The sequence below is a fragment of the Myripristis murdjan genome, chromosome 24, assembly GCF_902150065.1.
Source record: "Myripristis murdjan chromosome 24, fMyrMur1.1, whole genome shotgun sequence".
Taxonomy (NCBI): Eukaryota; Metazoa; Chordata; class Actinopteri; order Holocentriformes; family Holocentridae; genus Myripristis; species Myripristis murdjan.
This window is the reverse complement of record NC_044003.1, coordinates 21480407-21498275: the sequence shown is the minus strand read 5'-3', so window position 1 is coordinate 21498275 and position 17869 is coordinate 21480407. Positions and strand designations below refer to the sequence as shown.

Here is a 17869-nt window from a genome sequence, read left to right as displayed (position 1 = left end):
AAGGGCTGAGGGAACTGCCTGTCCTGTTGCTGAAATTCCTTCCTCCCTTAAAAAAAAAAAAGTTCTCCACCAATTACTAGACAACAACACAGATGCACATAAATAAATCTTGGGGTTACAGAAGAAGAAAAAGCAACCTTACTGTAGCATTTACTCAGACATTGCTTCCAGGAACTGTGTAATGTCAGTGCGCTTGTGCATTAGTGTTTAGTGAGTAAGGGGAATGTTTTAGCGCATGTTTGGGTTCCTCTGGGGGAAGCACATGGCTGGGGGAGAGTGCTGACTGTGACTGGATTTCACAACGCCTCTTGGTTATTCCAGTGCGTTGAGCTTAATCCAGCTAAGCCACACTCAGTGTACAGCTTGACATGTAGCGAACAGCAACATTGATTTAATTCCTCTTGATGTGGAGCCATGTGTAAGTCAGCGCTCAGCAGAAAGTGGCCCCATGCAGCAAAGCATCTAGACACTTCCAGGGCTATGACTGGCATGTGTGTGAGAGTGTATATGCACATAAGGAAGTCCCCTAATGGTGAGAACACCTATAAAATAAAGTTGCAAACATTTAAGAACCTATACGCTACACAGACAAAAATATGAGCTTTTTAGATGTCAGTGTCTTCGTGTTTAATCAAAATGTTTACTGTGGAAGACAAGATCGCAGCTGCATGCTACAGTGCCTTTGAAAGGACATAAACAGAACACAGCTGGGATGAAATTTGGAAAAGAGGCCGAGCTAACCAGGCAATTTGAAAACTTCTATGTAGAATCACCATGCTCACCTGGCCCTGCTCTGTGTAGCTGGACCAAAGTAGCCAATCAGTGAGCTCTGAGAGAGCAGAACTCTCAGAGCTCACTGAATTTTGTGAACATCGTCTGCAAACTAATATTTAGGCGAAAGTACTTGTATTTGGGATGCCGTGAGTATACAGCATGATGCTGGAGACTTGGATTATACAGAATGTATAATCATAAAGTATACCAAATTTGATGGTATTTTAATTTTGTAAGATTACAGACCCAGTTGTTTTTTTTTTTTTTTTTTTTTTTTTTTTTTTTTTCCCCACTGGAACACAGATGGCTGGTGTTTCTTTTCTTTATGGAATTGAACATTGCACAAATTGAATACTTAATACAAAAACAGTCTGTTATAGGTGAAATAGCCCTTTAAGTTCATCAATTGAATCATGTGATATATGATTATTCCACCAATCACAACCTGTGCAGCAGCTTAAGGAGGGCCTGGGTGGTTGTGTCAGCTGTCTATAATTAGTTGTTACTCTCATTTTACCAGGTAAACCAAAGATTAATAACAAGGCGTGTGTGACAGCGCTGGAAGAGGTGTCACACACGTACTGCACAGGTGAGACTCATTGATTGTGATTGCACAGGAGAGACTGCACAGGTGAGACTCATTGATTGTGATTGGTGGAGATAAAATAGATAACTGAGCTGTTTCTCAATTGTTGCTCTTGACAACATGTCCAGTATTGGAATCACACCGGCAGACATTGACAGTATTTTTGTCAGTGATCATTTATTCATTGTAAGGCAATATTCGTTCATTCCCTGTCATCTTTCATTTTCTGCATACATAACAGCTTATAAAGTGAATATTAAAAGTTGTTGTCCTCTAACATTAACAACAAAGAATCTGAAGAGAGACATTAAATTTGGGTTTCTAATCTGTGTCATCAAAATATATCAAAAACAATTCACCCAAGTGTCCTGTTACACTTAAGAAGGTTTGTAAAAAGAGGCAAGAGTGTGTCATTAAATTATGGAAAATGGGCTTATTTCTTTTTTTCATCTCAGCATGTTCATTTGAAGTTTTTCAAATTGCTTAATATCCCCAATTACAGAGGCTCATATTTTTCAGCTCATATATAATTCCTACTGTAATGAATAAAACGACTAAAACTGAGCTTTAATGTACTGACATTTTGGGATTCTTCTTTTTCTCTGGGAATATTCCTCAAAAACCAGTCTCCACTAGATGAACGACCCTGTAATGAGCTGCAATATGAATTACAAAAGCAAAACCTTGCTTCTTAAAAAAAAAAAAAATAGATCAGTCCAAACCTGTATCAGGTTCTTTAAGTGGATAGAGTAGAAAAGCGGTTTATAAATGCAGTCCATTTACCATATTATGTAATGAGTATCACCCCTCAGCTACAACATAGATCAAGTCAGCTATACAGGCAAGAAGTTGAACTGTAAAGAAAGTTGGTGATTCACAGAAGCTGCTGTTGGTCCGCTGCTTCAGAATAAGCTGAACTGGAAGTGTCTGTATCGTCATCTTCACAGCTCTTTAGAGAATGGAGGATGTCGTCCAGGTGCTCTCCCTTGCCCACAGCCAGATGACTGGCACCAAATACTGCTCAGTAACTCAGGCTTTCGTCATGTGCTCCTTCACTTTTCACCATGTGGACCTTTTAGCTGTCAGAGCAAAACAAACACCTCAAAAGAAGACTTCAAAGATGACAGTGAATCACAGACATTTGTATAAAATGTTTTATATAGGGGCTGACACATCTCTTACATTGAACTTTAGGATGATTAATCAAACTTCCTCTGACAGTTTGTTGTGTAATGTGTACAGAAGAACATCCACCTGTGATAAAGTGATCCTCCTCACAGTGCTCGCTGCAGACAGGAAACGCCACAGGGAGTCGACTTCTTTCTCCTCAAGTTCAACATTCAGCACTTCAGCCTGGTTTCCTCACCCCCAGAAAATCTGTCTGAACCAAAAAAAAAGTTATTATTATTAATTTATTTTATTATTGTATATATATATATATTTTATCATGACTTTACATTGCTGTGTTTTGTATATTGTTTCAACTAACAAAACACCACATCTACAATTTGAACTGCAGAAATGAGCATTATGATAGATTTTCTTTTTCCTGCATAACTTATATTCATGTAATTTCATAAAATTGGACACACTATAATACAATTCTACTGACCAAAAATGAATCTGAATCCCTACAGTGGCTGCCTATATCACCCAACTTGGTGACGTGAGGTCCCCTAGGCTTTATGGGAGTGCAGGGGAGATCCTCTGCTGGGCCCCTGGAGCCCACTTAATCCCCATGTCGCCATGCCCTAACCCTAACCCTTTGGAAGACATTTAGCTGACTGATGGCAGATCTGTTAGCTTCATGGAGGAATCCCTCTATGGTTCTCTCTGCAGGCTTGAGATCCTCAGACAGCTTGTTGGTGTGTTTCAGACCAAAGTCCCGTGGTGCGACCTTGTCAGCCCAGCAGCTGAAGCATTGGCTTTGGGACACCAGTGTTCTGGTGTATGCCTGAACTTTTAGGTTTTACTGTAAAGTTGAAACATCACTACCTCAGATTTCTTAATGCAATGGCACCAAATAACATGTCACATGTTTTTTTTTTTTAGCAATTACCAGATGAACAGGATTTCTTCTCATCAATGGAGTCCAGAGATCACAGCACAGGGGAGCTTGAATCTAGGCAAATGGGAAAGAAAAAAAAGTAAATCAAGTGTGTTGTGTTGGGTCAGACAGGGGTGGGTGACAAGAGGAGGAGTGTGTGTTATAATGACGCATTTGCCCTGACAGCTCGAGGCATCTCTTGCTTGGGTATTTCCAAACCGCCCCCGCAAGCACAGAGATACTGATGGGGGATGATAAGACAGGGCTGACCATGTTGTTGGCATTCTCTGAAATGTCACATTCACATTATTCATTCAAGTTGATGTGTACAGATTGTGCTCAAGCAAATAACGCTCTGCTTAAAAACAGATGACTATATTATTTAAGATTCTCTAATATTTACAGGGTTTTCCAAAAAAAAAAAAAAATCCAAATGGAAACCTGCATGAAATTTACAAAACATTTGATAGTAAATTGATAGTATTGTGATTCTTTTTTTTTAATCGATTTTTTTAAATAACTGAATTGATGCTGAGTATTGCGTATTATGACCCTTGTGTCCCTTTTGTATATTTTAATGGTTCTTTAACATCATGCCGGAGGACTGCGGTTGTAAACTAGCCTCTGGCTAACACTGACACATTTACAGCAATGTTAATTAATGTGCATTGTCCTCTTTAAATACATAAATAAAATAAAATAAAATAAATAAAGACGGCATCATATGAAACTGAACAAGCTAAAGATTCCATTGAAACCAAGCCATTAAGCATGTCATGCTAGACTGTCGATAAGATGGCTAAATATTGCTCCAAAGTTAGGCTACATTTTGGTGAGGAAAAACTGGCATAGCTATTTTCAAAAAGGTGCCTTGACCTCTGGCCTCAAGTGAAGTGAAAATGGGCTCTCTGTGTACCCACGGGTCTGCCCTTTGCAGACATGCCCACCTTATGCTAATCTTGCAGTTTGGGGCACAAACTATGCAGGTTTTAGCATGCAGCACATACAGCATTATAAGTATTAAACTTTGTGTTAACGAAGGGGATGCCATTGCCATTCCATCAGCCGTGAAATTGACCAATAACGTTCACTCCTCCTTTTTCTTATCAGTTAAATGAATTGCAACTGTTAACGTCTATCTGGAGGACCGTAAAAACTCTCAACCACTTTCCTTTTGTAGTGGTGTCATTTCCATTGCATACATTTCTGGTAACTATAGTTCAAGCAGGAGACGACTAAGAGATCAATTCAGATTTTTGAAGTCTACAATTTGCTGCAGGATTTCAATTCTAAAGCCTACAGTTGTACAAGGAAATATGCATGCATCAGCAGTGTTGGTGGGGGTGGGAGGCGGAGATATAATCTGCATCCATAATACAGTCATGTAGGCCAGCCTATATGTCATCATTATGGATGACTGGCCCTGGGTTCTCCCGTGCAATCCTGCTGCGCTGTGTGTAACAGCACAGACAACCTCCTCCAAGGGCTTCCCTGAGGAAAAAAGGGGAAACACACATATACACACTTCAATTCATCCAATTTGCCTCAGCCCCGCCTCTCTGCCTGCACTGGCTGTGTTTATAGCAGGAGGGATGTATGGTGCATGGAGAACTGAATTCAGGGGTGTTCCCCCTCGATACAGTTATTCATGTCAGGAGTTGCACTGTCATTGCCAGGAATTCCTTTGTAGAGGTGGAAAAACAATGTCCCATACCGTCATGAAAATGGTTGACTTATGTTTCAAAGTACTGTACAAAGAAAAGACACCGTCCTGTGAGGAATTGGAAAAATATCACTTCAATGAGCTGTGATGCTCAAAAGACTGAGGAGACCCAAGTACAAAGCACGTAGAGCACTTTGTACTGTTCTTTGTACAGTCATTTGGGTATTTCTTATTGGAATATACAGGTCCATTGTCAAGTGTTGATGGGTGCATATTTCTCTCTATTAATAGAAACTTAGGTTTCACACATGGGAAAAAGCCTGAAAATAAGGACAGGTGCACTGAATTAATATTGAATCAGGTGCTCTTCATCAGACAAATTGCTCAGGTATTTTATCTGTATTTATTTGAGTTTGCTTTTAAGTAATTGCAATTTTGTCTGATTAAATGTGCCCGTTTGATCTCCTGTTCCAGGTAATGGAACCATCGACTTCCCCGAGTTCCTGACCATGATGGCCAGAAAAATGAAGCGAGGAGGAGATCCGCGAGGCTTTCCGAGTATTTGACAAGGTAGGCAAAGTTGACGCTTGAATAACAAATACAGGAAGTTGACAGAGCAGGACAAGCCTCACAGCAAGTCCAAGTTTGATGTCTGGCAAGCCTGTTCCATGCTGGGTCACAAGTCAAGCTTCTTATACCCATTTTAATTTTTTTTCTTTTGGCATGAAAAGCCAGGAGCTCGCCTTTAGGAGCTGAGATAACAAATGCTTTCCAGGCCAGTTCAGCACTAAATAGCATCAAACCTGCAGCAAGAACCAGTCATCGAGTAAATCCTGGTGTTTCTGAGCTCCTGTTTGCTTAGAGCCTGCTGCTGTGTCTGTTCATTAATCCATCTGGTGGGAATTGGGCCACACCATTTGTTAAACTATGATTTTGTCATTGTTGTTATTGTAGCAGATACAACAATAGAGAGGCAGATATTGACAAAGATGGACAACTATGAAGGTATACAAAAAACTAAAAATGAAAACAAAGCATGTTTGAAGGCAATGTTTCTTTAAATGCCAAATTTTCATGGTGCACAGAGTTTTAGTTTCTAGGCCTGATTCTTTTAGGCTGGTGCAGCCATACTGTAATTTCCTTACCGTTGTTCACTACATGAAAGACAGATCTATGCACTATCAGATTCAAACTGTTGAGAAAAGGGTGTGGCAGCAATGGGTATTTACAAAAAATATAGAGCAGGTGACTGGGTCAACCATCTGTCAGTCATCTAGGTGTCCATATGGCATACGTCACAGCACTGGAGCTAAACAAATGGCAGCAACTGTAATAGCAAAAATGAGAGCACATATTGGTAAGCACACTTCTAGCTTGCATACTGGCACACGATCATTACAGTTTTTCTATGGAAAATCTACGTTGATATCCTGTGTTGTTTGTCCCCAGTTCAGTGCACTGTAGCTTCTTGTCATCACCTAAACCACGCCTGTAGTTTTTCCAGCCGCTGATAGGTCCCTCCTCTTGGTGGTAGTTCCCAAACGCTTCTGACCTGACCGGTTTTGGAAGTCAAATTAATATCATCACGCGAGCAGCAGGCTGTGCCAGGCAATAATCCTTTTTTTAAAGACGTGGGAGCAGGGCACTTCATTTTCCAAGCTGTGTATTTCTCTGAGGGCGACAGCAAGCCGTGGAGTGCAGGACAAGCGAGCCACACGTAATATTAGTTATTAGACAGGGGCTATAGATGGAGCCTACTGAAACAGAGATGGGAGAAAGCCATCCTCCTGAATTACCATCACTGTGCCAGGAGCCTTTTTCACTCTTTCTTTCTTGGTGTATCTTTTTTTCACTCCCTATCTTTCCCCCTCCCCCCTACTGTCGGTCCCTCGGCGCATTACACGAGAGACTGCGCTCATTTTCTAGAAGGCTGTTGATATATTATGAACAGTCCATAAGTCTTGACTGAAAAGTGCCCTACATCTTCACTCCCATTGTGCCATGGATGGAATAAGTGCTCATGCACCATCAAAGACTTGCCTGTTTTTATTTATTTGCTGTGGATGTGTCGTCATCATCATTACCCCACAACTGTAACTACAGGTAACAGCTTTTTTAATCAAATGGGCTTAATTGGGGTTGCAGAGAGAGTGAGTAGCTCATAGGGGAGGGAGAGGCAGCGGAGCAGTGTTTGCTCTCGCTCAGCTGTGGATATACATACACATCTATGAGGCCTATCCTCAAGACCCAGCTGGTTGCTAAGCAATAGGAGGCTGCTGCTGGGATGTCAGAGGTTTTTGAAAAGGCAAGTGGGAGTTTGAATAAACCCTCTTGCTGCTGCCAATGGCCTAGTAAGGCAAACCAGGCCACAACTTCCAGGTTAACTTTCCAAAAGCACATGCATACACACACACACACACACACACAGAGACAGGGCACACAAGCTGCGCTCTCAACATGCTGCTGCCTAAAAGTCCAAAAAGTCACATTGTTTGCCATATTTGGAGTGTGGTTTGGCCTTGTTTGGATGGGAGCTTAAACGGGCTTAAACAGGCCTCCACCAAACACGCATACATGTGGCTAGTCTAAACATGATGCTTACCAAAGATGAGCATTTCCATTCATCATACTTATCCATATACACACCCACATAGACTAAAATAAAGACATTTTACCCACACTGGGAGTGTTCTCATGTGAGTTTAATGAGAGCAGTTTAGTCCAGTTGCAAGTGGCAAATCTGTAATCCAGGTCTTTGCGTGTGAGATCCCAGTCTTTCAGTTGTCAAAATAAATTCTTCAAAATTTTGTCAGTTAATGCAAACTACCCAGTCTTTTCACGGTCTGTTTGAATTTTGAAAGTTGCATAGTGTAACCTCAGCCTAAACCTCTCCTCCCTTTTGTTCTTGTTATTCTACGTGCCACGAGAGTCAAGCATTATTCATTCCACACGTCACTCTCAAAACCAATAAACGATGTGGTTGATGTGGTTCTTGCTAGTAAAAAGCCACTCATAGTTAGAACAAAATTATTCTGTCATGATCTCCCCTGTCTCCCAGCCTTGTGAAATACAGAATACTGTAGCTCTTGACAGCCTAATTAATTTCTATATGGAGCGCAAACCATCAAAAATTAAGTTAAGTGAGAAAATATTTTTGTTCTGGATTTTTTTGTGAACTGTTCCTTTAAATATATTTATCTGACATTACAAGAGCCTTCTTTCCTTGTGTCAAGAGCCTCTGTCACAGTTCTCTGGGTTGTGGATTGGGAATTTAACAAGAAATAGTCACACTGGTCAAAGAGTGGCTATTAAAACCTCACTGTCCCACAGAGCCTTGTGCTGATCAGAGTCAGTCAGGAGCCGCTCTTGATTTATGGCTTCTTCCCCTTCCTCTCTTTCCTTTTTCTCTCTAATCATTGCCTGGCAAACTAACGAGGAGGATTCTCTCATTAGATACAAACAGCAGCCTGGTCCTTAATTAGCAGCCTCTCTGGCTTCTTTTTGAAAACACTGTGGCAGCGAGTAGACCGTTTAATAAAGGCCCAGTCATCGATGAAATTCAGACAAATACAGGCCGTGGCACAGAATATCCACCGTAAATGGTGGGGTAAATTGTTAAAGTGTATTTATGTGTGTGGGTATGTGTGCTCAATACTCAGTACTTCAATACCTATATTAAAGATGAAAAAGAGAAGAATATTATATTTTATATATTAGATTTTCTCTGCTGAAAAAGTGTTCTTTTGTAGCATTTACATTTTAGAACAAAATAGTATTTCTGCAGTATTTTTTTCCCCCTGAAAAGTTTGCACTAGTCAGACATGAGCCGTGGTTGACTGGTACAGGAGGCAGTGGGCTTACAGTGTAGGCATTAAAGGAATACTTCACCCAAAAGTCTAACACATCCAAGTGATTTGTTTAGCAGTATTTAGTGAAAGCTTTATGGTACCACCATTTATATCTATAGGGCATTCTGTGTCACTATTACATAGCGGTGATTTGTTGCCTTTGGACCTGTCCCGAGCCATGGCAAATAGGTATTTTTACGATCACTGCATCTGTCCATCTTTGGACACCAGCTAGCTTTATATCCAACCTCGTACGCCAGTCTCTGTTCAGAAGCTGGAGAGGAATATATGAGAAAATATAAAAATGCAAACCTCTTTTAACAACAAATATATTTTACATATTTAATAAGCTATTGTATTATTTAATCCAGGTCACCTGTGAAATATACATGTGGACCAACTGGAAATACATCAGGACAGAAGAGGACTGATGTGCTGATAATGATGTAAATGGGTTCCAGGTCCAGTGATGTGAATGATGATACAGTCGCAAATGTTTTCGGCAGAATTCAGCCGGATTTCAGGGCTCATAATGATTCTGCAGTGTAAATGGTAGTCTGTGACGCATACAGTGTGCGACTGAAATCATACAATTACAGACTGTCTCAACACACACATGGCTGTGTTGATGGAATTTGACTAACAAGCACGCACGAACCAACTCAGCTATCCATACCAATTATCTGCATCCAGAGTCCAGATTCAATATTCAATTTACTAAACGCAACTCAATCTCCAATTAACTGGTCCAACTGAAAAGCTGCTCATTCTTAATTGGTCCCAGAAGAAGCGTCACTGGAAAAACGCTACAGCCTTTATGCAACATGAGATCTGAGAAGTTGAATCGAGTCAAAGTGGAAATGAAGTGGCACCCTGGCTCGGGCTGTGGGGAGGGACTAAGTGAACGCCGCACCACGGGGTGTCCATTGAGAGACAGGGGGAGAGGTAGAGGGGCGAGAACTTCATTGAGTGCAGCGATGGGGGGTCAGTATGTGAATGAACATTTGCCATGGAGGTGAATTATGAATGAGCAGCACTCCGAGCACTCCTGGAGAGAGCATGTCAGCCTGTCTCTTTCACTCCGTCTCCCCTTCGCTCTCTCTCTCCTCTTTTCCTCTTTCCATTTGCTTTTTCCGCTGTCCAAAAATCTCCTGTTCTCCATCATTTCCCCTCTCTGTCTGTTTCACCTCTCTGTCCTGGATTAATCTTCTCATCTGCCTCTTTCTCGGTCATCTGATCACTTTCCCTTCCTCTAAACCTCCCCCTCTCTCTCTGCCTCTCTCTCTCTCTGCCTCTCTATCTCTCTATCCCTCTCTCTCTCTGTCAGAAACACAATAATAAGCCATCCAATCAGTCAGACTAGACCAGGGAGACGGAGGCAGACACACATTGTCTGACAAGAGGAAAAAACCTTCCTCCTCTGCAAATACATATTTACACATTAACACACACCCAAACAAACAAAACTGCCACCACTTAAGCCTCATTCACTGTCAACCAGATCTGTTGGAGCTTTAGAGAGTACACAAAAATTCATTTATCGCTGCTTTGCCACCTCCAACCAAAGGCTGCCAAGGCTTCTAGGCTATCAACACATTCTTTATTACCTGCAGGACTCGGAACTCTCTTTAACACTTTGTGCACGCTCTCTGTCTCTCACATACGCATACACACACACACACACACACACACATACACACACACATACACACACCTCTGACCAGACCTGAATATAACCATGATTGCACCATAAAAGTCACCTTAGGATCCGTGTCTTCCAGACGAGCCCCTTCTTCACACTCTTCCTCTCCTCTATCAGACTCCTTCTCTCTCTCTCTCTCTCTGTCTCTGCAGCTCCAGCACTGTGCCCAAGCCCCTCCATTTAAACCCCAGCAGCAGTTGTTTCTCTCCCTCCCTCTGTTTTTATCTCTCTGTGCACTTGATCTCCTCTCTGAGCAGGGCTCTGTAACGGCCAGACTACATTGGGCACGGACGCGGCGCAACACGTCTGCTGCGGCAGACGTTCATTACAGTCAGCTGAAGCTGCTACACTGGCAGAAGCAATGCGCTGCAGATCTCTAGTGGCTGGTGTATTTGTTTTCTCTGTGGGTATAATCATAGGTTTATTGCAATTTTAATACTTCAGTAACCAACTGAAATTAATTGGTTGCCATTATTTGTATGAGTAAATACAATAAATTAAGTACCACCCATTTATGGAGGGACTATTGACAGGTTCCAGAATTGCAATTGGTTTGGGCATCATTCTGCTGATTTCTATTTGTGCGCAGCTGGTCAATTTTTTTTATTTTTTTTTCTCAAGGCATGGCCCTCCAACAGGTAAAAACTACATAGAATTGTTAAAATATGATTAAAATAATACCTCATTGTACCAGAGGCAATGTGACACACTGCTGCCTCACATTGCCAGACCTATAATAAAGCATAATGCAGGTAGTTACAATGCAGATTTTACTTTATATAGACAAAAAAAGATAAAAGAAACATTTTCAAAAGCAGAAAAAAAAAAAATGACCAAAACTGTTTTTTTCATCTTTACCAGTGTTTATCAAAATTACAAATGTAAGCCCTAAAATGCAACAAATATAGTTCACCTTTCATCTCTTTTTCATCTTTAAGTGTTTTCTGAATGAAAATATGTCTCCATTCATGATTGTTGTATATCAGTGTACATTTGCTGTGATGCAGACAGGTGGTGTTAGGGGCTGGTGTATTCATGTTGTGTGTGATCATGGTTAGGTATTGGGGGTGCAGAGAATCTGGACGGCGTGGGCAGTGGGCTGGTCTGGGTCAAAGTGCAGGGCCACTTTTGTGTCCCAGTCAGTCCCTGGCCCTGGTTTTTACTGGCATGGGCCTCTAGCGTCCCGCTGGCCTGCACGCACATTCCAACAAGAGTCTGCAATAATAACTAATATATGGCTGGCTGCTGATCAGGGACTGGAATTATACTGTTTGCCCAAACTTTCTACCTGTAACGGTGTGCCCCACGCACATAAGTTGTACAATTTAGCTCCTTAACAGATTGCTCTTAACATACATCACATCCACCGGCCAAGCCATAATGCAACAAACAAATGGTGGTACTCACATGTTAATGTGCATGTGTGTGTGTGTGTGTGTGTGTGTGTGTGTGTGATGCCTACTCACCTATTACCTCTGGTAGAGCAGTTTCTTCATTGTGGCAGCATGTTCTCTGCTCTCTGGTTCTAATCGGTGATAATAAGCTGTCAAAATTCAAAACACGGCAAACTGTCAGTGCCGGACGGGCAGCAAGCCTACATTCATAACACTCTGCTGACAGCTACAATTTGGCTCCCACTATATATGTCATGTGTTTGACTGCTTTCCTGATCCTGATTCTTTTGATTAGGCGGTTGAGACAGTGATTGACAGATCACTAATGTCCTAATTAGAAAACTTATCCGCAGATGATGATTGGCAATTTATTGCTGCACCCTTAAATTTATATATAAAGATGGCTTGAAATGGGTCTTATTCATCCCCAGGTTCTAAAAAAGAGAATAACAGAAAATTGAAAATGTACGATTGAGTTCCCCCTGCCAGATGAAAAAACCAAGAGGAGGATCTTCCAGGTTCACACTGGCCGCGTGATGGTAGTGGATGAAGTCACCCTGGATGACCTGATCCTGGCTAAGGATGACCAATCAGGAGTGGACATTAAGGTCTGACTGAAAACTGTTTTTATTGTTTGGGTTACAGAGGAACCTACACACCTACACATGTTATTACTTTCCAGAGAGGCTGGTAGAGTACAGTCATTTATCAAATATACTGAAAATCTACCAGTAGTGCATTGTGGTTACACTATGTGCATTATTATTTATTTAGCATTGTTCTGTTTTGATTTGTTTTCTTAATCTAATAAAAGATTCCATCTCATTGTGCCCTTTCTCTCATTTGTCTCAACATAAAAATGGATTATAGAACATGCAAGGGGTGTGTGCAGTTACATTGCATCATGGAGATAGAGATGTGCTGTTAATTTGCTCCAGCCTAGCTCTGTGGCTGCAGCCCTTTATTGCTTAGATGAGCATGAAAGGTGTTGGCAAAGATCCAGCAACTCTGCAATTGGAGCGTTATGTTTCACCAAAACAGCTCTGCTGCCCTCATGTGGAATATTCCAGAATGGCACTTTGAGCAGCTCCAGCAAGGAGTTGGCTCTTTAACTCCAGGTTTAGTCTGTTGATCTTATAAATGTGAACGCGGTCTCTTGCACACATTTACTGTCAGCTACAGCAGCTGGTAAAGTTACTATGAAAAGGCTGGGAAGGTTGAGACGGCCCTGTTCTATTACTGAGCAGCATTTTATTTTTAATTACCATTACTTTAAATAGTTTTACAGGAATAACAGTGTAAATTTAAAGGTGTAGAGTAATTGCAACATTGTCAAATTAATTACAGTGATGGCAACCTCCCTATAGTTTCTGCAAACTGTGGTAGAAACCAGAAACTATAGTTTCTGTGTGCTTGCATCATTAGTCTCCCATCTTGCTTCACTTTGCAGCACCTGTGATTTGGATTATGATTTTGATATTTGAGTTAATTATTAGTCTTAACTTGGACTGCTGCTTTTTTGTCCTGGCAGCGTCAGCATGTCCTCATAACCAATGCCAACCAATCAGTCTTAACATGCAGCATGTTTTTTTTTTTTTTCTCCAAAACATAATTATTTGTAGTGAGATGTTTTTTCTATTCTTTTTTCCACCTCTCCCCTCCTGTCCTCTCCCCTCCTGCAGGCCATCTGCACAGAGGCAGGCCTCATGGCTTTGCAGGAGCGCCGTATGAAGGTCACCAACGAGGACTTCAAAAAGTCCAAGGAGAACGTCTTGTACAAGAAGCAGGAGGGCACACCAGAGGGGCTCTACCTCTAACATTTAAACTTTTGCTTTTCTCTCCCCCACCCCCTGATCTGCCATCGCTGTGTGAAATAGAGGAGGCAGCACTTGTGTTGTCTGTCTTCCCAGAGAGTTTTGATATATTTTGTGCATGTTATGTCTGGCTTACCCTGCTCTCTTGTTACCGTTATGTGATATGACAATAAATAAAACAACAATAAAGAGTTTTTTTTTCGACTGTAAAGTATCTGGTCACAGCTTTAGTCGTGTGTTTGATCCACGTTGTTTCGCTGCAGCTATTTGGCTGGAACCCTGTTAGGCCGTGTTTGTAGAGCGGCAGCATCTGTGGATGCCTGCGCCCCATTAGATGACTGTATATTGCATTTATCCCTGTGCTTTGATAACTTCACTTAATTAATCACACAAATTATTCAATTAGTTCAATCTCTGTTGTTGCCCTTGGTGTCAAAAACAGAATTAATTGTGGTATAAGTCAATATGCGAAGTCATATGTAGTGTTTCTTACCTCTTTATCACTCCTCCTCCCTCTTTCTCTCTCACACACACACACACACATGCACACACAAAAAACCTGTTATTTCTCACAGCAAAACTTTGTGAAAACTCAGAGAAAGAGAGAGAGAGGGAGGGAGAGAGAGAAACACAAGGGCTGAGGGAACTGCCCGTCGTGATGTTGAAATTCCTTCCTCCCTTAAAAAAAATGTTCTCCACCAATTACTAGACAACAACACAGATGCACATAAATAAATCTTGGGGTTACAGAAGAAGAAAAAGCAACCTTACTGTAGCATTTACTCAGACATTGCTTCCAGGAACTGTGTAATGTCAGTGCGCTTGTGCATTAGTGTTTAGTGAGTAAGGGGAATGTTTTAGTGCATGTTTGGGTTCCTCTGGGGGAAGCACATGGCTGGGGGAGAGTGCTGACTGTGACTGGATTTCACAACGCCTCTTGGTTATTCCAGTGCGTTGAGCTTAATCCAGCTAAGCCACACTCAGTGTACAGCTTGACATGTAGCGAACAGCAGCATTGATTTAATTCCTCTTGATGTGGAGCCATGTGTAAGTCAGCGCTCAGCAGAAAGTGGCCCCATGCAGCAAAGCATCTAGACACTTCCAGGGCCGTGTTTGGACTTGAGTGGGAATGCTGCTGCTGCTGCAGCTGCTGCAGCCCCCCTCCCCTGCAACTCTCTCTCCTTATTAAATCAGTCACGCATTTCAACTGCAACATTCAGCAAATGGTAAAAAACATTTAAATAAGACAAGCGTGGCGTATTGGGCCAGGGAGGGGTGTGTTATAATGAGGCATTTGACCTGACAGCTCGAGGCATCTCTTGGTTGGGTATTTCCAAACCGCCCCCGCAAGCACAGAGATACTGATGGGGGATGATAAGACAGGGCTGACCATGTTGTTGGCATTCTCTGAAATGTCACATTCACATTATTCATTCATGTTGATGTGTACAGATTGTGCTCGAGCAAATAATGTTCTGTTTAAAAGCAGATGATTACATTATTTTCAGGATTCTCTAACATCCAAAGGGTTTTCGAAAGAAATTCAAACGGTAACCTCACTATGTAGGACATTTGCAAAACATTTTCGTGTCCTGTTATTGAACCCACTCAGGCTTAACACTGAGTTGCAAAGGTTTAGACAACAGTCTCACTATGGCAATAGGTAATTTAAACCAAATTCTTAATCTACACCTAAAATACATTTTGTATTTGTAACAGCCTTATTTTCATTTGCACCGGCTGTGGAAACTTGTACATTTAAATAGACAAATGAGTTTTAAAAAATCCACAATTATGTTTGTCATACAAGGCCTAGTATTCAGGTATTCACAAACATTATAATATGATGTGCTCAAAACTTAGGACTTTACTCACCAGCTTTCAAAACAAGCTCTGCCATTTGCCTTGGAGCATGTCTACACAATCAGCAGTGAGTGATCCCTATCAGCTGCCTCGCACTCTTATCCCTCCTTTAAAAAGTTAGAAAACTAAACTTAGTGAGACAAAGGAGCTATAGGCACTGGGACAAACAATAAATAACTAGTATATCAGCTTATGAATCAAAGGAGGAAATAATGCTGCAGCATGTTCAATCATTCATGAGATTACATATGTTGAGTCATTTAATTTGTTAATTTGAATTTATTTCAGCTCTATGACCCGATGAGAAGGCATCTAGCACAGCCTGGTCTCCAAGTGAACTGCACAGATTCACTACATTGTGCCAAGTCTATCTTTAAACAGTTTGTTTCACCACAAAAGTATGACTTATCTGATATAGTTATGTGAAAACTTAGAGAACATGAGATATGGGATGTTTTTCTGTTTTGTTTTGTAAGTCATTACTGCTGCGCCTACAAGTTTGTTCTACCTCAGTGTTCACAGTCAACAGCAGTGCAAGCATATTGTTTACATGCATCAAGTGCCAAAATGCTGCACCCTTTAAATGCCACAAAATTCCTAGCACTGGCTCTGTGCCTGTTTCCTTTTTTTTTTCCTTTCCAAATTCTTCCTTCCTCATTGTGCCTGGATGATCTCACCAGTTTAATTCTACACGGTGTCCACTGGGTGGCGCTTTGGTCAGACACACTTCATCCTCAAACAGGCTGGAGGACTTGTGTGTAGTTAGCAGACTGTTTATTATAATTATGACAACAGTGTGATAGTATCTGCTTTATCAAGTTTTGCTTTGTCATTCTATGTACCAAATTTCATTCATGGCCCTCGGGCAGGTATTTGTCAGCCCGAGCTTGTCTCTGGCCTGAGGGTGAACGACAAGAAGAAGATAACACAGGCTTTACTGTCTGCAGTTGTTGCGCAGCTTAAATAAGTGCAACAAATCTGCCGTGCTTCATTCTTACACTTCACACAGGCCTACCTGGAAGACTCTGTAGCAGCCAATGGCAGGTCTCGCACTTCCCATGTCGAGCCTATCAAACAACCACCCTGTACTAATAAAACCTGTCACATTTTCCATCCCTCCAACCCCGCCAACCAATGTTGAACATATAACATAACTAATGAGGTGCTAGAGAAACCACGGTTAACGGTGTGTTGATTTTTAAGTTTCTTGTATTTATATTTATTATATTTCCATCAAGTGCCACTGCCTGGTGCAATGCAGGTCCCACGTAGCCAATCACACTCGCCGATACATGGAGTATAATATTGCGGGTCTGCAGCGGCCAATCAGAAACGCCATCACATACCGGCACAGCAAATTCTCCAGTGTCAACCAGTCGCTTCCCACACCAATGGTATCCTTCCGCACCCATAAAGTAGTGCTGTATGTTGGGAGAATTCAAATCTGTTGTGGAATAGAAAAAACGGCAGGTGGATCTAGATGGCAGTTTCTTGTTAAATTGTTAAAGAGACTTGACGTTTTAATGCGAAAAACATCATTAGAGCCATGAAATGAAGTTTTGGTGTCTCTCAATTATGGGTCCAATTTAAAGGTGCAGTCTGCATTTTTAACAGAATTTGAAGCAGGCTATGATTTTCAAAATTACTTCAAAATGGCAACAAAATGAGATACAAAAATGTGTAATGAAACATCAAGAAATGTGCCGTAAAGGAAATAATCTGGATTGGAGCTGTATTTGTAATTTTTACTTACACATGTATTTAGTTTTGAAATCCTCTTTATTTGCTGCAGTGCATAAGTTACATAAAACATGTATAACAATTTTACCTAATACATTCTCTCCCTATTTTTTTGGCTGTTGATTCATCTTGGATAATAGTGATATTATGACAGGGTGAGGTGTTGATTGCAGTGGATGATGAGGTGTGGTGGTAGCTGTGGAAAGAAAGTTAGCAGACCAGCCACCATTTAAGTCTTACTAAATGAATGAACCAACCCCAAACTCATAGAAAGATGTTACTGCAATCCATCTCTCCTCCTCTAGACAGCGATGGCAGTCCTTGATGGTGTCACCCAACTATAAACCATTTTAACCTCTGTTAATGTGTTAATGCTAAATAACTACTTGGGCTCAATTTCATTTTCATTGCTAACCAAAGGCATAAAAAACTGCACAT

General features: G+C 41.3%; 1 long non-coding RNA gene across 4 annotated transcripts; it reads left to right on the top strand.

Moving 5' to 3' along the window:
* The first annotated feature begins 1280 nt into the window (after positions 1-1280).
* LOC115355800 (uncharacterized) lies at positions 1281-14039 on the top strand. Of its 4 annotated transcripts, none has more exons than XR_003927917.1 (5): positions 1281-1363; positions 3413-3507; positions 5545-5640; positions 12446-12622; positions 13697-14039. It is a non-coding gene; the product is annotated as an uncharacterized LOC115355800 (long non-coding RNA). The 4 variants fall into 4 exon arrangements; XR_003927919.1 differs by having other exon boundaries at positions 1307-1405; positions 12491-12622; XR_003927916.1 differs by having other exon boundaries at positions 1307-1405.
* Positions 14040-17869: the final 3830 nt, after the last annotated feature.